Source organism: Pinus tabuliformis, chromosome 5_1 (genome assembly GCF_031772625.1).
Source record: "Pinus tabuliformis cultivar Carrire ecotype Pingquan chromosome 5_1, CPIR1, whole genome shotgun sequence".
In the NCBI taxonomy this organism is placed as follows: Eukaryota; Viridiplantae; Streptophyta; class Pinopsida; order Pinales; family Pinaceae; genus Pinus; species Pinus tabuliformis.
Genome location: NC_142305.1, coordinates 286,591,910 through 286,616,621, shown reverse-complemented (window position 1 = coordinate 286,616,621; position 24,712 = coordinate 286,591,910).

Here is a 24,712-nt window from a genome sequence, read left to right as displayed (position 1 = left end):
TTCGTTTTCCAACTACTTCTGGAAGGGAGCTACAACTCCCTCAGCTCTTGTACTAGCTGATCCATTTACTAGTACGTAGGTGCTGACCCTACAACCTTCAGGGACCACGTTTCATCAATTTTCAGACTGGATCCAAGAGTACAAAGCAAACATTACCGCAATACAATCATCAACTTATACTTGCATCATAATTCATTAAACAACCCAATACCGAATCACTGAAACCCTGTCATCAAGAACACAGAACCCAAACCAGAATCTAGAACTCTGCAACAACCACCAGAATCAGCAACAACCTGAAATATCAACCCTTATCATGCATACGCTACTTCACTGTACCAAAACCGCGTGTATACGCGCTTTCTCCAAAGGCAACCCGCGTGCAGATCTAGAAATGATTACTTCTGCCTTTGCTGTCAGATCCGACCCTTGCCAAGCGTCCCGAACAGATAACCAGCAATACCAGATCCTCTCACTGCGTCAGACACCCACACACTCTTACTCTTTGCCTAGTGATCTTCTCCTTATATAGCCTTAGGCCTTGTTCAATACCAAGAGCCAAAACCATAGAAACACAATACCATCAACTTCAAAACTAGGGATCGACACGCCCGTCGAGATACAATGGTCCGAAACCATAGGCACAACTTCCAAGGACTAACCGCCATGGACCAAAGGTGCTTTTCCACATACACGCGCTTTTTCTGAAGCCAACCTGCGTGTACACGCGACTTGGGCTTAACAAACCTGCGTGTATGAACTTCCTTGGCAAGCTGTACTAGGATCTGTCTTCTGAGTAAGTTGCCATCACCTGAACCAACTTCTGAGTATCTGTACCAACCTCTGAGTGAGTTTCCATCAAGGACAACACTTGAATCATAATGCCAACAATCTCCCCCTTTGGACTTGATGGCAACCACTACACCAAGTCACTCTCCCCCTTTGACATCAAGGGCAAAGGGCGGACCAAGATATTCTCTTCTTTGGTATACCTTCTGCTGTCCATACTCCCCCTGAGTACTTGCTGAAATCTCCAACTATGCTCCCCCTTTGTGTATGCCAAAGTGTACCAATCTATCCATCCTGCTCTTGCTGAATTGTGCTGTTCATGCTCCCCTTGACTGTAGGCAAGATCTGCAAAAGATGTTCTTCAAGAAGAACAAGGACTTATACATCATAGAAGACCTTCCTATCACCAAAAGACTCAACATACATTCATCATTCATCCCAGGCATAGTGGGGAAACCAACATAGGCCGTTACATGACCTTGACACCATAAGAGAGATATCACAAGAGATACATGACATAGAGACGAAATATCTAGACCAAGACTTATGAAAGCCACCAACAGCATCATGATATAAGCATCAGCCTGCAATACCATTCCTAAACAGTAAGATGTATCATTTATCTTCATAGACTTTATCAACAACTTCTAACCATAATGCCAACAATGCATTATTTGAAGAATATTCTCCCCCTGAGTGTGAGCCAACCATGTCTGAACCATTTCCTGAGTCTGTTCTGCTCCCCCTGAGCCTGAGCCAACCATGACTGAACCTGGGTCTGTTCTGCTGCCCTTTCTCCATATAACCATCTGTTCTGCTGCCCTTTCTCCATATACACGACTTTGCAGCATGTAACTCGCGTATATACGCGACTTGTCTTCATTATCTCAGCGTATGCAGGATGGAATACTGAATCTCATCACTTTCAGATTCCCCTGTGTCTGTTATGTCAGCTGACTGAGTTGTCCCACACCTTTCTGTCTCTGTCTTCTTCAATTCCTGCAACTGTGATGATGTATGGTCCCCTTGTCTTGAATTTTGAAATCTGCTTCTGCATTCCCTTGCTTTATGCCCATAGTTGTTGCATGTATAACACCTTATATTTTTCATGTTCCTTCTATCACAATCAATTGCTTTGTGTCCATATGCATTACAGGCAAAGCAATACCCTCTGAAATACCTGGGATGAGATGATCTTTCTTGAACCATTCTACTTCTGCATCTGGCTGCAACATGTCCAAGATTATGACATACATAACATTCAACTTTATTCAGCGGAGGAAATAATCGTCTATCACGTCCATAGTTAGGAGTAAAGGATCTTCCTTGAGGAATTTCTTTTCTTGGTTGTTCCTTGAGCATTTCAGATTTCTCATTAGAGTTTCTTGTCTCACCTTGTGAACTAGATTCACCTTCAACATATTTATGAAAACCAAGACCAGTCTTGATAGCAGGAGATCTTTGACTATTAAGAATATCATCCAAGACTTTAGAACTATCTTGAAATCGTAAAAGCTTATCCTTTTCTTCTAGTTTACCTTTCAAGATATTTACCTCAACTTGATGTTGTTCTTCCTTTTTCAGATACTGCTTCCTTAGGTCTTCTTCAACTTTTCTCCCTTCTTCTACTTGTCGCTTTAGTTTGATCACTTCATGTTCTTGATCTTCAAGATCTTCTTTTAGAGAGAGGATCTTTGATTCAAGTCTCTGAATAGTTGTGCTCTGATCTTTTGCTATATCCTGCAATTTCTCCCTTACCCTGGTTTCTGTTTCCAATAGTTCTTTTAATTTGGCAGCTTCTTCAGTTTCTGCATTCTTCTCTTCATGTGCCATGAGACTTTTAATATCCTCGCTATCATTGGATGAAGCATTCTTCTTCTTGTGCGCCATGAGACTTCTAATATCTTCACTATCATTAAATGAACTTTTAATATGGGAATAATAGCTTCTACCATCTTCTTCATATATCCTTTCTTTGTTATGAGGACATCTAGCAGCATAGTGACCAACTCTACCACATAGAAAACATTTGAAAGGCAGCTTATCTTTGAACCGTCCAGTTCCCCGTTCAAGATTCTTGACAAAATTTACCTCATCTTCTTCCTCTGACATTTCGAATGCGGCCTCTGGTGGTACCTCTAGTCGCATTTCAAAAGCAGTTAAGATCCCGTGAAGCTGTGACATGGTAATTTTTCGCACATTCTCCTTTTCTTCTATGGCAGATACTTTAGAATCAAATTTAGTAGACAGAGATCTCAAAACCTTTTGAACTAAGACAACTTCCTCAAATTCTTCACCCAGATCCCTCATACAATTCACAATCTCATCCATACGCAGGAAATAATTAGCTACGCTTTCATTACTTCGCATCTTAAGAGTTTCATACCGGATTCTGAGAGTTTGAAGCTTCGCTATTTTTACCTGATCATCTCCTTCGTAGCTTGTAACGATTTTGTCCCATATTTCCTTAGCTGATTTGAGATGCATGATCTTCATAAATTCTGATTGAGTCAAAGTACTCAATAGGACATTAACTACTTTGGCATTGAGCTCATATTGCTTTTTCTCTGCTGGATCTGTAGGAGTTGCTGATGGGAATTTGTATCCTCCTTCTATGAGTCCCCAAACTTCTGCTCCAAGAGACTGTAGATATGCAGTGGTTCTTATCTTCCAGTGAGTAAAATTGTTCCCGTCAAAGACTGGTGGCCTGATGTGTGCCTCTCTTTCTGGATTAGCCATTTTGATGGATCTTTTCCTTCAAGCGATCAAGCTTCCTCTGAAGGACCTGCTCTGATACCAATTGTTGGAAATAATACTGAGAGGGGGGGTGAATCAGTATTATCAGATCAATAAAACCTTTTCAATTTCAAACTCAGAAACATATACGCGACTTCAGTTAAGTGAATCCGCGTGTACACGCGACTGTGTCTAAAGCAACTAGCGTATATGCAGATATCTTATGATTCAGTTAATCTTATCTTCAGTAAATGCATCAGAACATTATTAAGCAATTTAACAGTAAAAAGGTGCAGTATAACAGAACAGAACATCACACAAGAGCCACACACATGAACACCATGATATAAGGTGGAAACCCAATGTGGGTGAAAACCACCTGCTGCAATTCGTCTCTTTCTTCTTTAATGAGAAACTTCTTTTACAATATACTGGTGCAGTCCTTTACCAGTATGCAGGCTACAACCTGCAGAGGGCTACAACCCTCTCTTTCGTTTTCCAACTACTTCTGGAAGGGAGCTACAACTCCCTCAGCTCTTGTACTAGCTGATCCATTTACTAGTACGTAGGTGCTGACCCTACAACCTTCAGGGACCACGTTTCATCAATTTTCAGACTGGATCCAAGAGTACAAAGCAAACATTACCGCAATACAATCATCAACTTATACTTGCATCATAATTCATTAAACAACCCAATACCGAATCACTGAAACCCTGTCATCAAGAACACAGAACCCAAACCAGAATCTAGAACTCTGCAACAACCACCAGAATCAGCAACAACCTGAAATATCAACCCTTATCATGCATACGCTACTTCACTGTACCAAAACCGCGTGTATACGCGCTTTCTCCAAAGGCAACCCGCGTGCAGATCTAGAAATGATTACTTCTGCCTTTGCTGTCAGATCCGACCCTTGCCAAGCGTCCCGAACAGATAACCAGCAATACCAGATCCTCTCACTGCGTCAGACACCCACACACTCTTACTCTTTGCCTAGTGATCTTCTCCTTATATAGCCTTAGGCCTTGTTCAATACCAAGAGCCAAAACCATAGAAACACAATACCATCAACTTCAAAACTAGGGATCGACACGCCCGTCGAGATACAATGGTCCGAAACCATAGGCACAACTTCCAAGGACTAACCGCCATGGACCAAAGGTGCTTTTCCACATACACGCGCTTTTTCTGAAGCCAACCTGCGTGTACACGCGACTTGGGCTTAACAAACCTGCGTGTATGAACTTCCTTGGCAAGCTGTACTAGGATCTGTCTTCTGAGTAAGTTGCCATCACCTGAACCAACTTCTGAGTATCTGTACCAACCTCTGAGTGAGTTGCCATCAAGGACAACACTTGAATCATAATGCCAACAAGGTGTTGCTCATTGGTCTCCAACTTGGACACTATCACGCTTCCATCCAGCAGACCGTCAGTGCCGACTCTCATCCACGCATGGTCATCTCTCACAATGCCATCCAATAGTCCACAAGAGACCAAGTCCACACTATGGAAATTGCACCTAGTTAGGGAATCCCTGTCCTTGGGATACCATTACACATGGTTGCCAATAGACTCCACCAATCTTCCCTTTGCTTTGCAATAGAGGAGCTATTGCACAAATTTGGGCACCAATAACTTTTCCTCTCCTAGGACATCGTCAACTCATCAACCAAGGGAACATCTGCAACTCCTTCTGATGTCTTCTTGCCTTCCAATTCGATGTGCCTGTTGTCACCTTGGCTGCTTGGTAAGCCTCCCAACAATCCGTGTGGGATTGTCCAAACAACTCCTAAGGCCTCCTATAGGCAGCCCATAAATTGGTCCACAATCTGGTCCACAAATCAAGGACCCAACAAAAGGTTATGCTACTCCAATTATGTTGTTTTACTACTGTTTGAAACTGTGACAAGTTAGGGCATCCAACATGCTGCAACAACCCTCAACCATGCACCACATCAACCCTTAATCACTACGACCTCATCAAAGAAGGGTCCTCCCAATGTATGTTGTTGTTCTTGTTACTTTCTAGCCCAAAAACCACCCACGTTGTCCCTGTTTTAGGTTGGTAAGGCTTACATCCTACCATAGTTCCTTGCTATGACCTACAACAAACCCAAAACAGACTTCCCTTACCTCTTTTCACTGCCCAACAGATCTGCATCTAGCCCTCTCTAATTCAACCTCCACGAAAGAGTAATTTTCCCTTGAAACAGTCCCTAGATGGCTCTACACTACATTCTCTTCCTTGCTGAAGTAGCCCTAGTCCTGCAGCCTTAACAAAATTACCCTTGCTCCCTAGACCGAATTCCTTAGGCTCCTTTAATGATCTCTTGTGTTGCACTTATTGGATGTGAAAATGTTTCTCCCTCACCCTCTATTTATACACAGATTAGGGGTTTCTCAAAACGTCATTCTAGGGATTTCCATAACTAGTTAAGTCAACTTAACACCAAGCCGACCTTAACACATGTGTGAAAATTCCATCATATAACTTAAAAAATTTATAACTCCATAATGACAAATCCTAATCAGATGATTTTCATTGCGGTAGAATCATCTAACTGATAGCTATCATCCTAATCCACTACAACTCAAAGACTTATCATGGTTTTGGCCCAAACATCTATGGGTGCAAAATCACAGGCTTGGGTTCTAAGCCCACAAGACTACTTGTGGTGCTTTTACCTCCAACCCTTGAATAGTAGGGCTTGTAGTACCTCCCAAGCTACACAAAAATAAACACACTATCCATTCCAAGTTGGGCACATTTCCATCAATTCTCATTAACAAATTAGTTAGAAAAAATATCCTTCGAAAATGGATCCATTCTCTTAACAACACCTACACTGAGTAGTGGGTCTATAGCTACTCATTTTTCAATTTCAGATCACGTGACTCTAAAACAACTGGGTTCTAAAATTTTACATACGTTTTCGATTTTAGAATTCAACAACTCTCAATCCTCTTGTGGTGTTATTGCACCACTCTCCTGGAATTGAAACTTACTCCACAGGCTTAATATTTTTTGCTTGGAGATTTTATCATTCTTGTTTCTTTGCTTATACAAGAGGCCTATAGGTAGAGCCTTTTCTAGGCAGTTGTGGAACTCACCTAATATTTCCTCAGTAGAGCAATCTATTGCGCCTTCTTTCTTATGCCTTGTGCTAATAATTTTTTTCAAATATCATCCATGGTTGGATAGTGTGGCAGTTTAACCAATTGGCCCATGTATGTACAAATTCACAATCATCACCCAGCTATGACAAAGTCTAACCTTCAATTTTCATATTCATGTAGAATTAAAACCTTATTTATTTCCAAATCACACACAAACACTAGAATTTCCCTATCACACCTACGCCCAAAGTCAATTCAATAATACATGAGATATCACTATCCCAAATTCAAATAGACAGGATGTTTTGTTGGGTCCCTATAATACTAGTGATTACCCCGTTATTATTGTAGTTGTATCCCTTATTAATATTGTTGTGCCACTATTGTCCCCATATTGTTATTACTGTGCCCCATAGAATCCCTCTATTGTTATTTTTGTGGCTTTATATTATTATTGTTATGTCGGCTGGGTTATATTGTGACTCCTCAGACTCATATATATAGAAAGGAGGTTTTTTCATTTGAATCATCAAAGAATTATTCATTTGTGTGATGTGAAGGAGGTTGCCCCCTCGAAGAGGCTAAATTCTAAGGCATTGATCTCTCTTTTATATCTTTTTGTGAGCTGGTTTCATAACATTTGGTATTAGGGCTAGGTTCCAAATATAAAGTTGTAATACGTACCTTTTGTGTGTTTTGCACATTATTGAGATCGAAAAATTGCTCCATCTATAATATCCATGTTGCGGGATCCTTGCCATCAAACTTCTTCATATACTACAGATCGCAATTTTAGAACTCGATGATATGAAATTGCAGAGATACATCAGATTCAATATCAAGCTTCTACAAAGTGAAAAAAGGTGTGTAATTTTTTTAAATTTTTGCATAAGCTTGGTTTGAAAAATTAGTTTGAATTGGTAATTGATGCCCCGAGGAAACAAAATGAAAACACCACAACAATTGGAAGAAAAAAGAGCAAAAGGGCTTTGTTACAGTTGTGATAGAAAATACACTAAAGGTCATAAGTGTGCTGAGAAGAAATCATTATACATAGATTGTGAAGAGGAAGAATAAAAGGAGCAATAAAGGTCAAAAGAAGAGGATATACTCCAGGAACAAAGCCTAGATAAAGGAGAAATGAATCCGACCATATCTTGTAATGCATTGGCGGGAATTACCACTCCTCAAACCATCAAGATAGAAGGACAAATCAAGAAGAAAAAGGTAATAGTGTTGATTGATTCAGGAAGTACCCACAATTTTATTCATTGTAAGGTAGCAAAAGAATTGAATTGCTTCTTATATCTAGCACCAAAGTGTCAAGTGATGGTTGCAAATGGAGGAATAATAAAATGCTTTGGAAAGTGCCACAATATCAAGCTATCCATGGGAGAATATGTATTGACTAGCCCAATGCTTTCCATTCCAATGGGAGGTGTTGATGTTGTATTAGGAGTCCAATGGCTACAATCCTTGGGTACAATAGCTTTTAATTTTCAAGAAATTTTCATGAAATTTTCTATGGAAGGAAAGGAAGTTGAATTAAGGGGTATTGTAGGGAAACCAAGAAAGATAATCAGATCTAACGGTATGACAAAGCTTCTAAAAAAGAAACAAAGAGTCGTAATTGCACAATTATGTTCGCTAGATGTTTCCACATTGGAATCATCTATTTCTCCAGATATCCAAAAAGTCTTGGACAATCATTCCAAGGTATTTGAGACTCCCAAAGGTCTCCCACCTATTCGTGATCATGATCATGCTATTCATTTGATTCCAGGAAATGTTCCTCCAAACATCAGGCCGTACAGATATCCCTATGCCCAAAAGAGTGAAATTGAACGTATGGTTACAGAAATGCTAGAGGCTGGTATAATTCAACTGAGTCAAAGTTATTTCTCTGCTCCAGTAGTATTGGTGCACAAGAAGGATGGATCATGGCGCATGTGTTCGAATTATAGGGAGCTCAACAAGCTCACTATTAAAGATAAGTTTCCCATTCCTATCATTGATGAATTACTGGATGAATTGCATGGATCAATTTACTTCACCAAGTTGGATCTTCGTTCAGGATATCATTAAATCAGAATGAAGACTGAAGACATTCCGAAAACAGCATTTAGAACTCCTGAGGGTCATTATGAATTTTTGGTCATGACTTTTGGCCTTACCAATGCACCTTCAACATTTCAAGGTTTGATGAATTCCATTTTCAAACCATTCCTTAGAAAATTTGTGTTAGTATTTTTTGATGATACTAATCTACAGCAAGTCTTGGAAGGATCATGTTGAACATGTTGACAAGGTGCTACAACTATTGGAGGAGAAACAATTATATGCAAAAAGATCCAAATGTTTCTTTGGTGTACAAGAGGTGGAATATCTGGGTCATATTGTATCTCATGAAGGAGTTAAGGTAGACCCTAGCAAAATTAAAGCCATTAAGGAATGGAAAATCCCCACATCCATAAATCATCTGCGAGGATTTCTCGGGTTGACAGGGTATTATCGCAAGTTTGTTAAGAATTATGGGAGAATAGAAGCACCTCTAACAACATTATTGAAGAAAGATGCATTTTCATGGACTCTAGAAGCAACAAAGGCCTTCGAGCATATTAAAGAGGCAATGTGACAAGCACCGGTCTTAGCTACACCAGACTTCACAAAAACCTTTATTGTGGAATGTGATGCTTCAGGAAATGGAATTGGTGCTGTTTTAATGCAAGATGAAAGAACCATTGCTTTCGAAAGTTGTCCAATCAAGGGAAAGTTTTTACACAAAGCTATTTCTGAGAAGGAAATGATGGCAATACTCCATGCACTTAAGAAATGGCGACCCTAGCTAATGGGAAGACACTTCAAGGTAAAAACAGATCATGATAGCCTTAAATACTTTTTAGAACAAAGATTATCCTCTGAAGAGCAACAAAAGTGGGTCACAAAGATGTTGGGTTATGACTTTGAAATCATCTACAAAAAGGGAAGCAAAATGTGGTGGCAGATGCACTCTCAAGAAAGGATGAAGATGTGGAAGCATTGTTGTGAGCCATTTCTATTATCCAACCAGATTGGATAAACGAAGCAAGGGAGGAATGGAAGAATGACGAAGAAGTGTGGGCGCTTATTCGAAAGTTACAACAAGACTCAAGTACGTCTGATACATTTAGCTAGCAAAATGAGTCGTTATGGTACAAAGATCGCTTATACCTCTTTAAGAATTCCTAGCTAAAACAAAAGATTCTTATGGAATTGCACACTTCTCCCTTAGGAGGGCACTCAGGATTTTTAAAACCTTACCACAGGGTTAAGAAGGAGTTTTTTTGGGAGGGCCTTAAATCAGATATTCAAAAGTTTGTGGCAGAATGTCTGGTTTGCCAACAAAATAAAGTTGAAACAATTAAGACATCGGATCTTTTACAACCTTTATCCATTCCAAACCAATGTTGGGAGGAGGTTTCAATGGATTTTATCACAGGTTTACCCAAGTCTGAGGGAAAGAGTGTCATCATGGTTGTAGTGTATAGACTTACCAAATATGCACACTTTTGTGCATTGTCACATCCATTTAAAGCCAATACAGTGTCTACTGCATTTATGGAAACAATTCAAAAGATACATGGAAACCCAAAGATTATTGTAAGTGACAGAGATCCCATTTTCACTGGAAATTTTTGGAAAAAAATATTTTCTTGTCTTGGTACTCAGTTAGCTCATAGCTCATCTTATCATCCTCAATCTTATGGGAAAACTGAGATAGTAAACTAATGTTTGGAAGGATATCTTCGTTGCTTTGTATCTGATAAACAGACACAATGGGTCAAATGGTTGCCTCTGGCTAAATGGTGGTATCACACTTCCTTCCATACAACAACAAAAATTACCCCATTTATGGTACTTTATGGATATCAGCCACCATCCATCACATCATATTTAAGAGAAAATTCTAAGGTTCAAGCAGTGGAACATCACATCGAACATCAACAACATGTCCTCCAACTCTTAAAGGATAACCTCGTGTTGGCACCGAATAGAATGAAACAACAGGCAGATCAACATCGTAGTGAAAGAAGTTTTGATGTAGGTGATTGTGTATTCCTACGGCTACAACAATATAAGCAAATGTCCCTCAAGCAATCTAAGAAGGATAATAAATTATCACCAAAGTATTATGGTTCGTACAAGGTGTTGCAAAAGATTGGTACTATGGCATACAAATTGGAGTTTCCTGCAGCTTATTGATTGCACATGGTTTTCCATGTTTCATGTTTAAAGAACGTTACAGGCGACAAGCTCTCAGTTAAAACAATATTACCAGAACTTGACAAGGAAGGAAAAATTATATTGGAACCAGAATCAGTCACAGAAACAAGAACTCGACAGTTACGAAATCGATCAATTTCAGAGTATCTTATCAAGTGGAAGAACTTATGCGCTGAAAATTCCACACGGGAGGATGAGAATTTTATGCAGAAGCATCAAAAACTACTGAAGAGTTGAGGACAACACTTTTTTGAAGGAGAGGGGCATGTTGGGTCCCTATAATACTAGTGATTACCCCATTACTATTGTAGTTGTATCCCTTATTAATATTGTTGTGCCCCTATTGTCCCCATATTGTTATTACTGTGCCCCATAGAATCCATCTATTATTATTTTTGTGGCTTTATATTATTATTGTTAGGTCGGCTGGGTTATATTGTGACTCCTTAGACTCATATATATAGAAAGGATTTTTTTTCATTTGAATCATCAAAGAATTATTCATTTTTGTAATGTAAAGGAGGTTGCCCCCTCAAAGAGGCTAAATTCTAAGGCATTGATCTCTCTTTTTTATCTTTTTGTGAGCTAGTTTCATAACATGTTCATTAACCAAACTTGTATATACATCTACTTTACTAAGGATCCTTAGAATTGAAGCCTAGTATGATCCTTAGGATTGAAGCCTATGTAGTTTATTAATTTCCAAACTAAAATTTAGGAATATCCGCATTTGAAATGGGGATCATATTTATAGCATATACACCTAAAGACAAAGTAAAATAAAGGGAACACGATGGAGTCCCTGAATTTTCTAGCACACCTATCACCTAGGTTCTTAGCATCCTATAGTTAGGGATACTCATCTTTTGGTTGTTCTTTTGGCAACAACTATGGGAGAACCTAGAAGTTTAGTTAAGGAATAAGGCTATATAAGGGACATATAGTTTAGTTTCATCAACTACATATATAACTATGTTCCACCTCTGCTAAAAAAACTTGGATCAGCTCTCAAACTTATTGGGACCATTTCCCACCAAGGGAGTCTCAAATAGAATTTAAGAATTTTTAGATACTGAATTCATTAATCTATAAGAGTGATAGGAGTCCATCAAACAAAGATAGGTTCCTAGATGACTATTAAACCATCATGGGATTTATAGTTATTATGCTTGAGACTTAACCAACGCTAACAGTTGATATGGATCCACTTCTCCGCTAGGGCATTGTAGTTTCTTGCAACCAGAATACAAATAATTAGAGTAGATTGTGAGGAGGAATGAGGCACTCATCACAAAATTCATGTTGTTCCATTTCTTCCAATACATTAGCCCACTTGAACACCCAATGAAACATTCCTACTTTAGACCACTTTGTGGTTTGTAATCAAGATTATGTATTCTCCAAGGAAGATTGATGAAGCCAAACCTGATGTTCATTGTACATTATAACCATTCTTCTAAAGTTGCACGCACATGTCTTGCATGAACTGATACAAACTAGAGATAATGCCAATTGCACATTCAATTTCTATACAAACTTATTGAGTTTATGAGCGACCCAATCTAGCCATTGGAACTAAAGCTTGTATTGTAATATGACGAAAAATACTACTTATAACTAAGTAAAGTTCACTGGATATATTATGATTTTAAATCATGATCAATTGTTGAGAAGTCACAACCATTAAAAAATTGGTCAATTTATTGGTATTGCACTTAGACTTTATATGCAAGCACTTGGACCCCTTCATATTTATTATCACAATTGAATTCATTCATTGCCCACACTATCCCACCAAGTGGCCTTCATTGTCAATCATGTAGTGCAAGTAGTGTTTGCCTTATGTTGCTTCATGAAGCCACATTGTTGCCCATAGTAGTTCATTCTACACAAGGCATACCAAAATATCCAAACCTAAGTCGGAGATCTATCTCTTGACACACATAATTTGTGCTAACTTTCAAGTTGAAAAGAACTTATATCATATCCAATAATTGACCCATAATATTCCCTCACTATTGTAATAATTTTGTCACATTTACCTCAAAACTTGTCAACAAACTCAAAAAGCTGCAAAATTCTTCCAACCATTCGAATATCAATATATCTGATTAGATTAGAGAAATACTAAGCATAGTTATGGAATATGGGAAAATGCAATTAATATTAAATTCTATGGATAAGAGAAAATTACCTATTTTTCATGGCTCAAAAGTTCATTAGAGTAATCAAGATTAGATTGTCTAAAGACTATTGAAGAAACTTCCATTGTAGTAGAAGTTTCTCCTGCAAGATTTGATCTAAGATTATTAGTGTCAATATTATAGGCTCATCTTGGTGTTTTCATATATTCTAGCCTTTGCCAACAGTAATTGTTTGAGTTACCATAACCAACCTAAGAACAAATTGAAGCGAATGATAAGCACATTAATTGACCAAGTTCAATCTAATCATAATACTTCAAAATGTTACAAGGAAGACATAACATTTGATTCAAATGTTCAACACAGGATTAATGTCTCAATTTATTATAAAAAAATCCAGTGTGAAATGCAATCTAAACCATTTTATTAATGATGTTACTTAATGATAGACTTTTCTCTGATCTTCTGATTCAAAAACTTGTGGCATGGGCCACCATCTGCTGTTAGACTGAATTAGAAAGCTTTGGAACATGTCACATTTCATATAAGTATTGGTGCTAGTGGATCTCAGGGATTTGGTCATTCATTCAATGATTTTTTGTAGTAGTTTTCCTTTTTTGCTAATTTTTCCATTTTTCCATAGAAGAAGGGACCATGCTATTGAATGGATTTCAATAATGTGTCTTGTTCAGGTTGGGTGACATGAAGATGGATCAGATCTTGACATTGGAGGTTCTATAAGTGTAGGTGAAACATCTCAAGCCCAAGAAATTAAAAGGAAGTCACATTATCTCCTCGACTTTGCGATTATGAATAAGGTTACGTCTACAAAGTGATCATTCTATGTGACTATTGTGAAAGTTTTGGTAGTGCCCAATTGACATCGTGATGATACAGGATCACTTAGTGCAACAACCAAAAGTGTGGTGGTTTACGTTGGATCCGCGAGTTAGGAATAGCCATTTTTTTTGGAACATTCTCTTCCTGACAATAGTTAGCAGATGCATGAACCCTTGTCTCATATGGATAGACTTATGATTGAGACAGAGAAATGACCTTCTAGAAGGGTAACCTTCTTTTCTCCGTGCTATCTTTTTTGATCTAATTAATTTGATGACAAACTATTCCCCATTTCCTTTTATCATTTTTTAATGATTTCCTTAGTATGTAAAGATGAAGGATGTGTGACAGAATGATATTTTTCTTAATGTAGGAGTCTGAAAAACACTAGCCATATTTCTTTCAGAATCAGGTATTGTGTCTTGAAATATCAAAGATACATCCACTAAGACAACAAAGCAATTAGGTATTGTGTCTTGAAATATTAGAGATACTTCCACTAAGACGTCATATTTGATGCTAGGTAGTGAAGGTGCATTAGAAAATAAACTTGTAATGGGTCAACCTCCTCACCCAACACATCAAAATAATAGCCCAACTTCAAAATCAAGGTTGAGAAAACTTGAAGTTTCTGTTCCTAGCCACAACAATTCAAATTCTGGCTTGGCATATTCATTTAATTTAACACATTCTGTTGGTCACCCTGTAGCTTCAACAATTGAATCTAGGTCAGTAGGTACAAAAATTCCATTAGGAATGGTACCAAAATCTCAGGAAAATTATGCATCTTCCCTTAGCTCTGATCCTCTGAGCTTCGAATTCATGTCACCTGTGACACCATCATCAAGCAACATTTCTTTATCACAAAGAAAAAAATCATAAAGACTTGCTTCTCTGTCTCCTATCACACAATCTGTATAGCCTTCTATGAAAATGTTGCCACCTATACCTCCATCTGCACCACCCCTTCAACATCAATAGTTTCAACCACTAAACCATCAGCCTCAAACTAATTTCATGAAGCCTGGTCAATCACAAGTTCAACTTCCTTCTCTCCATTCCCAAGGTCATTATTCACAGTCCTTTCAACAATATCCACTTCAATCACAACCTATTTAACAAATTCCTTAATAGCTACCACAGTTACAGCAAGTGTCACAATCCCAAGCTACTCCAAAGTTGTTGAATCAGTTACCACACAACCTTTCACAAGGTAACCAAATTCCATAGTAGCTACCAATACCTTAGGAAGTATGGCCAGTTCTCCTTATCCCAACCTCCACAACAATCACAGTTAAGTTATGGAGCATCCCAAACAAGGGGATCTGTTGTGAGTAGTAGCATGAAGAATCCTAATTCAGGCTTAGCATCAAGGCCCGCTTTACTTCCTATATTGCCCAATAACTTATCTTCCTAGGTTTTAGGAGTGCATCCTCCTCTATCTCCTAGTCGATCACCAACTTCAATATTAGTAGCATCAACATCACCAAAATCACAGTTGACAACTTCAAACACCACATTATCATATTCAATAGGCAACGTGTCATCTCTTTTACGGTCATTGATGGCACAGGGTGTAATATGTATAGAAACTTCAACTTCCTCTTCTTCTAATCCATGTATACCTATTTCTTTAGCTACAATACCAAATCTATCCTTAGATAAAAATGCAACTATACATGTCATTTCTACTACAACATCCTTGTTTCTAACCCCATATCTAAATGCAACACCTCTAAAGTCAGTTCTAGCTAAATCACTGGTTGTTGCTCAAGATATCATTCGAACCCAGTTAAATTAATAAATACTCAAAGTTCATCATGAATTTGTTCTTAGTTAATTGTACAAGGATTTGCCAAGATAATCCATAACATGTGGTGAGTGCTTCAAGTTTCAATAACATCATAACAATCACATTCATTGGCATGTGTCTCGAAATAAAATTGTATCTATGATTCATAAGAAAAAGTACGACAATCAAATTGTATCTATTGGGATAAAAAAGAGTGATGAAGTGGCAGTGCCTACTAATGAAAAACCAATTGTTTGTGTTATATGTGGAGAACTCTTTGATTATTCCTATAGCAATGAAACAAATGGATGGTTGTATAAAGGAGCAGTGTATATTCAAGCTTGTAGTGGGATTAATGAAGGCATATACCAATCTAATTTGGGTTCTATCATCCATGCTAAGTGCGAGTCGGAATCCATGGGAGCTTCTTTTGCTGATTCGAAAGAGGATGAATAGGTAAGAAGTTTTAATGGACATCTAATTTTTCTTTTCATTTAGTTCTTTATATTTAATGTTTGTGATGTTTATTATAACATGTATTCAGAGTATATAAACAATAGCATGCAAAGTTGTTATAAAGATAAACAATAGCATGCAAAGTTGTTATAAATATATTCCAGGGAATGGGATCACATAAATTATTCCATTGAAAGTGTAATTTTGTGCTTGAACTTCCTACTCTCCTTAGTCTCCTCTGTCCATAATGCTTTGGGTTATTGTTCTATGTCTTCCTCTGAATTATCTTGGATTGACAAGGCTTGGTTTTGGTCATGTGCTCATAGATGATATATTACCTATTCTATTCTTCTACATTCCAGTCACTTGTTATATTGCTGTGTTTTGTGCACATTGTATGGCATTTTCTTTGTGCCCAACAACTATATTGTCTAAAACTTGCAGAAGGAAAATACCAAGGGATCCTACAATTCATTGGAATCAAATGACAAAGTCCATGTAAACACAAAGAATAGCTATCTTGATTCTAGTTCGATATATATGAGATAATGTGTTAACATTCCAAGTTATGAATCTCAGTGTTTAAACTTTAAACTGGATATTGACAATAAAACATTTGATCATATTGGATTTTCAATGACACATTGACAAGAAAACATGTGATTCATATTGGATTGTCAATGGCACATTGACAATAAAAAATTTCATGACACAATTATGTGTTTGATTATGCATTGTTTGTGGAGATATAAGCAAGAAACCAAGGGAGAGGATCAATGCCATTTGGCATGCATGTGACCAAATCATGTTACAACAGTATACAAAGCTAGGTGTGTGTGTGGGGAAAATTTTATTTTGCATGAATGGACAAACTGGTAAATGATGTGAGGAATTTTTTTTTTGCTAATCTTATGATAGACTGTAAGCTGAGGATTTACACTATTCTGAACCTAGGTGCATAAGACAATATATATTTTAGATTAAAACAATTTATATTTATATATGAATATATGCAGCATGGCATGATATGATATGATGAAGGGAGGATGACATACCATATAGCCAAATGGAATGTAAGTAAGCATGACTGATATAAGCCTTGACAAAATCCCACTCACAACTAAGAAGACTATAAATATTACTAATATTTCTCAGGATACCCTATTAATTGTTCCCCTCTCCACACAGACATGCAGGTTATAGCTTTTTAGCCTACCCTTCAACAACTATAGGAAGGACATTTATTCTTCCCGCCAAGCACCAATGGTTGCATGAGCTCACATTTCAATAGTGGTTTTACCTTCCAGTGTTTTGTTAGGACAATCCAACCCACACATAGCTCTTACCAATTATGAAGTCTCCTTCACTGGAAAGAAGGTTAGCATAAACAGAAATTGTGAATGATTTTCTCTTATCAGGGAGAAGTTGATGCAATTTAGTCACTAAGTTCCACTTCCAATGGACTTAGTTGTTATATGTATTATGATTGTAATTTGCAATTTTCACTTTATTTTTCCAATCTTATTATACATTATTCTTAAGGGGCTTGGTCCAAGACTCCAATCACCCACCAAAATATGTATATTTTGGTTAACCCTGGGAGACATGGTAAAAAATGATCACACTTCATCAATTTTGTACTTTTCAGATTCCTATTTTAACAAAAAAATATCTGCTCAACAGATATTCAAATTTCTAAGTTTTCTTTTTCTAAAATTTCATTTATAGCCAAGATGAAACGTGATACCTTGACAACATGTTCCATGGAGAGAGGAGCACATATATCTCTTATTTCATGCAGTGACTTTTCCATGGTTCTTGAATGTCTTATAGGTCTTGCACTACAGTCTTTAATAACAATTATAAATAGGCTTGAAATCACTAATGTAGTTCCCAAAAATGCAATGAAAATACTCAACAAGATTCACTCACATCATGAGAATCAACATTCTCTGGGACTAGACCTGCATATGAAGTCGTGCCAGTGAAACATTATTTTTCAAATTGACTGGTATTTTAATCATTTTTGGAAATTCCACTTCATGAAGTGGATCAAAATATAGAGGATAAAGATAAGTCTTTGTTTTCTGAAACCAGATTCAAATTTATTATTTGAATGCAAAATACCTCAAAGTTGTAACCTCTTACAACTATTGTATTTTGACTTCTCTCATTACACAATAAATGCAGGCTGAAAGGATAGCCACATTTGACATCAAGAACTAAAATCAGCTATCCAAACCTCATAGAGTTAGCGAGGATGCATGCAACATGTAGAACCACGAAGATGCATGGCACCTAAAGTAAAGCAAATCAATAATTCTATTAACACATTTATAATCAACCATTTAATGTTGAATGTACTAAAAATAATTATGGTTTACATATATTAGTTTTCATTTAGGAAACCCTTATGCCTAGTAAAATATGATCAAGCTAGACTTGACCAAACATTATTATGTCTAGACATCATATTTGACAGTTTTGAAATGAAACCCTTTTAAAGATATCTATTGAAATAATGGTAAGGTGGTTTCTATACTCTGTCATAATTTCTATGAGGAAACAAAAGCATCTTCAAGAACTACGAATTAAATCAACCATTAAACCTTAAGTTGTGTGGCATAGCTACAAATTGGACTTTTGTCATTGTGGCCAACTCTAAGTGTATGGCACACATTTTAAGTTGGTGGCTGTACTCTGTCATAATTCTATGAGGAAATATAAGCTTCTTCAAGGCTTATGTATTAAATCAACTATTGAACCTTAAGTTGTGTACTTAATCTACAAATTGGACTTTCCCATTATGACCAATGCTAACTATATGGAATACATTCTTATACTTTCTTCTATTGATTATACTTGTCATGAAGGCAAAGATAAAGTGTGTTCATTTGGAACTCCTACTTGTCAAAAGGCTTCATGGTGCCCATGAAAATATTGTTGTTATGAAAATTGAAAATCAAACACAGGTCAAAAGTGCAAAGACATTTTTTTTTCTTGTGAGATTTTGTTAAATAGAAATTAATCAATTTCATTCTTCTCTTGGCCATTTTTTTTCACTTTTTGATGTAATATCCTCTGATTTTTTCACTAGCTCCTTAAAGCCTCTAATTCTGTATGGATCACATGGGACACTTGCTTCCCCATCCAACCAATTGGTAGGGACACTAAAATTTATTTAAAGTTACATAAATACTTTTAGTAAGCTTAAATTGAAACTTATTTAAAAAATTTCCTGGCAAAGTTCTCTAAAAATTTTTGCATGCAGTCTCAAGAGCACTCCATTTTGGAAGCATGATGATAAGACCCTTAACTACTATTTGATATGGATTTCTTTGGGGAGCATGGATCATTGGATGACAATGTGGATTCATTTTTTCATGATGATACATATCTAGGAGATCCAGCTGGGAGATGCATGGAAGTCACTAAAGGTATGAGAAAAAGGTCCAAGCTAGAGCTGTACAAGTAGGGAGATTACTACATCACTACAAATGTTGCATCAAGCAAGAAATAGAGAGACTATTTGTAAATATTATATCATTATTTGAGGTTCTGTTGATATTTTTGGCATCCTTTGGCTTAAATGAAATGTTATAAATACTAATCATGTTAACACATAAACACATTGTTTTAACTTACAGGGTTTTCCTTTAGTGAGTTTGGTTGCCTTTGAGCTAGTACGAGTAAAGTTGTATGTTGCCACTTCTCTTCTGATGGTAAATTACTAGCTAGTGTTGGACCTGAGAAGAAGGTAAGGAATGGTTTTCATCTACAAGTCATAATGGTTGTAATATCTCTGCTAGACTGTTGGGTTTTGTTTTCATGAGAACTTGGAGCAAAGTATTGGATAAGACTGGGTTATTGAATGCTCTGTTCACAAGACAAGAGAACACTGTTATACAAAGTTGCATTGTGGCCTGTTATAACATTGCCTATGGAGGTATGCCATTGGGCTCACCACACTCATTCATATTGAGATTATATTTTTGTTGAACACATGTAGTTTTAAGTGATTTGAGATAATGGTGAAAACATATTTGAGGCTCATGATAACCTCTGTAGATTGAAGCTCTTAGGTGGATTTGGATCCTATTTGTTGGAAATGAATAAGAAGATTTATGAAAAAGCATGAATTGATGTTGAAGGGAACCCTCACATTACCATAAAGTATCCCAACATTGGCTTTATGGATGGGTTCCTTTTCTTGATCAAGTACCTCTAAGAAAGATGATGATTACTAGCCATGAACTCAGCCTTCATGACATATTAATGTTGGTTATGAATGTAATTTCCAGATCATTTGAATTTAGTAGACTATACTAGTTTCAAGTACTGATTATTAACAACAAGCTAACTTATCCAAGTGGTACTCCAACAATTGTTCTCATCAATGGTTTCCACACACCCCAGGGAGACAAATTAACAATGTAAGGTTTATATAAGTTTTATCATTTCTTATCTAATGGGGGATCTAGTATAGATTCATATAGAGAGGTTTTGGTCCTGATTTTTTAAAATCCCTCTTAGTGCTTAATAGATTCAGATATTTGGAGTTAAGATGGATTCTTATTTTTTCCAATTGTTCATTGTGATTAATAAAATTCAAGTTTAACATGAATCCAGGTAGAGTAGTTAGAAGTAGCATGTGTTTATGAGATTGAAATCAAGTTCAATCCCTTTGTCTAATGAAAGTGTTTAAGTCACAGGATTAATCATCTGATATTTTTTATGCCATTATTGATCTATATGCAGGAAACAAATCAGATGATTTTCTAAATAATTCACATTCAGTTTCCTCTGTGGATTTTTTTCTAGTGGTTCTTCACTAGTGGTGATAATTCTAGCTTCATAAATTTCCCTGACTTTAGCCTGATAGCTTGGAAGCATAGGTAAATTTTTTGATTACAAGGTTGATCAAAATGTTTTCTAAATTGGGATCTATGCAATATGTGATATATGTTACCCATTGTAGTTTTTACTTTATTTGAGCACAACATACATGGTAGAAGGTATGATCTGCCCAAATATTGTCAATATATCACTACTTATTGGAGTGTTGACTTTGTGGGGTCCCATGTGACCTTAAAAAATTATCTGCAACACAAGATTGGGTGTAGAAAGATGTGGCTCCTTTCATTCCAAGTACAAATATAATCGCCATATCTGTGAGAAATGAGATTCATTCGATGGGAAACAAAGTGATAATATCCTCTGCAACCTTTGATATAACCTTTTATTTCCCAGCATAACTCTGAAAATGTACTATTAGGCCCTGAAACCAGAAAGGAAAATTTGAAAAAGGAGACACCATGTATAATTATCAAAAATTTAAAAAAAGATACACCATGAATAATTATCATGTGTCCTGAAACCTTGAAAATTACGTATGGAACTAAGATTTAAATATCCACTTGAGGCTTTCTGGAGATGGTGGTGATGATATGAGTTACCGGGTTGTCAAGGAATTGAACTGGTCCCATGAGGCCCATTACGTTTGAAAATAGAAGAGTCGTGTTCTAGCATAGTCTTTATAGTGCCTTCATTATAGTCTATCATCAATAGATTGGTAATATTTTATTAGTTTATCAACTTTGATCCATAAATAACTGAACAAAATGCATCAGATAATGTTTAATGCAGTGATCAGTGAATACATCAACTCCAAAAACGTGGGGAAATAAGCCTTTGAGAAACAAGTTGAATCAAGGCTGGTAAAATGCTTTCTTCCTCTTTAATTCGACTCTCACCACTAGGCAATACTCAAGGAAGACATCCTCCTGCTGGTGGTTTCGTAATCGAATAGGGATCCAAAAGGAAAATTCATTCCCCCATCTTTCTTCTTGGGGATTCTCCATCATGTATTCAAGCTTCTGCTAAAATAAAATTAGAAACATCAATGAATTGAATGATGGAAGCAAAAGAATTTGAATATAGTATTCATGATACAGTGTGATCTCACTTAGAGTCTTGATGATGGTCTCATATTCACCAAAATGAGTGCTTGGATTTGAAGGCTTGATGCTCTCTAGTAGGATTATTTATCCTTGGCTTTCGATTTTGCAGAAAGTCAAATGTTTTGATGTTAGATATATTTCATGAACATCAAAACATATATTTCCATAACATCATTTGCTCTAGAATCCAAAATAGTGCAGTTTAGGACTCTTGAGAAAACAAAATCTGTAGAGTACTCAACCAATTTTCTTCAAATTATTGATTTATATTTTTTATATTCCTAGCCTTGACATTGAACGAGAAAGGGTACCTAACATGAAAAGGATGTATAGCTCAGTGATGATGGTACATGATTGAGATGACATGGCAGTGAGGGCCATCCTTATCTTTATTGTAGATTCTGGAAATGTTCCAGAATATTCCAAAATCTAATGAACATGAGTGAGGTCAAAGAATTGAATTCATTCCTTTCCATTAGATTCCATAATATTCTCATAATTTGCAATCCTGTTAAGTTTAGTTGCACCAAAGGATGACTTGTGGTGTTACTTAGTAGACTTTAGAAAATATTTTAACGTGGTCCCTGTAGACATGGGATCAACTTTCCGAGATAGGCTTCCCAGCCAATAGGGAAAGCAGTAGTTCACGATTTGGATGACGCCAAAATTTGAAACAAGGAGGGTGTGTTGGACTGTTTTAGCAGTGTTATAGGAGTGAAGCAAGGGTACCTATTCTTCCCAACATTGTTCTAAATATACATCAACCAGCTAGAGAAATGGATCAACAAGAAAGTGGGGAAGGGCTAAACATCACAGTAATATTAGAAATCTTACTGTGTGCAGGTGATGCCATCTTAGCAGCAAGAACACTCTAAATCTTAATAGACGACCACATAGCTCTAGAAGCTTTTTGCTTGGGAAGTTGATATAGATAAATGAATGTTGTTAAATTCATACTAGTTTGCACATGAAGCGATAAAGATGTTGATTCTTTAGAGACAAAGAATGGATAATATGCATAGCAACAATCTCCCATGTAAGATCATCACAGAATTCCTTCATAGAATGAAAAACAAACCAGAGATACAATGCAAAAAATGGATGAAATTATGGCATAAAAGAGAATGCCCAATTCACCAAAAGGAGATGAAAAACTAAATAAAATGTTGCCATAGGATAGTTAAACTATAGAAAAAGTAACAATATCATATTAACCAGTTCAACCTCACAATATGCTAGATTGAGATACAAAGATATCTAAATTAAATATACCATGGAGAGCAAAACATGCATTTGCTCAATTGAGGAAAATCTCACAGGTTATAGTTATGGTTTGAAACAAGTAGATAGAGGTAACCCAAAGAGGAATGGGACAATGGGACTTGTTAGCTTTGCGACTCTTTCATTCTTCGGCTTCTTATTGGCAAACTTCACGACTTGTTTCCTTAGGTGGGGGAAGTGAAGATCAAACAACGATATTTTCTCCAAATGAAGGCATATAACCACATTGAAAAAAAACACTTGATATTGGAAATAATAGGTGGGAAAAAGGTATCTCATGACAACAAAATGGATGATATTATAGGAAGTGAATCAAGGGTGATGCATGTCAGGAACAAATTGGTATAGGAGCACCCAAAACAGAGTTGTTGATGTACCCCAAGGGTGTTGCCCAGATAGGTAGTCAAGTTTTTTAATTCAAAAATACTTAAAAAGGGGCTTTATAGACTTTATATGCTTCCTTAATATAACATACCTACATTTAATTTTTCATACTTCGGTAAATGCTTGGCCTCAAAAGGAAATAACTTTCTATCCCACAAGCCAAGCAGTGTCATGGATGTTAATAAAAATTTGATCTATCATGTTATATTTAGTGGTATAGTAAGGGTACCATGTATGAAAAGGGCACATAGAAAGGCACTCAACAATGAAAGGGCATGTATCTCAATGGTTGTGGTACCATACAGGTGTTTAGTGAGAAATTGGCACAAAACTAGATTTGTTATAATGGTGCCCGCAATTAAGGATGACATATAACTGACCTCATAGTGGTAGATTAAGGCTGCTTAGAATTAAAAGGGAATGATCATATGGTAAGGATGCATGACATGAAAGGGACTGTCACTCAGTGATAAGGAACTTGGCAAGGCTACCTGGTGTGGAAAAGGCATGTAGCTTAGTAGTGTGTTAAGAGTGTCTAGCTTCAATGGGAATGTGGCAGCTTAATTGTATAATGAGGGTGACCATCATGAAAAGAGCATGTATTTAGATCAATAATAAAGAAGGGCGCCCACTTCCCAGTATAAAAGGGCATGTTCCTAGCCCAACAGTACATAAGGGTACCCAGGATGAAAAGGGCGTGTAGCTAGCTAAGCCATACAAGGAGGGAAACAAGTATAAAAGGGAAATGTAACTCTTGATCACTTATAGTGAGGATGCCCATCATGAAAAGGGCATGTAACGCTTGGAAATGGTACATTAAGGATGCCCAATGGTAAAAGGGCAGGTAGATAAGTTGGTACTAATAAGGTAGGGGTGTCGTCATAAAAAAGGGGCATGTAGGTCAGTGGGACTAGCAAGGCACGAGCACTCAACAAAGAAGAA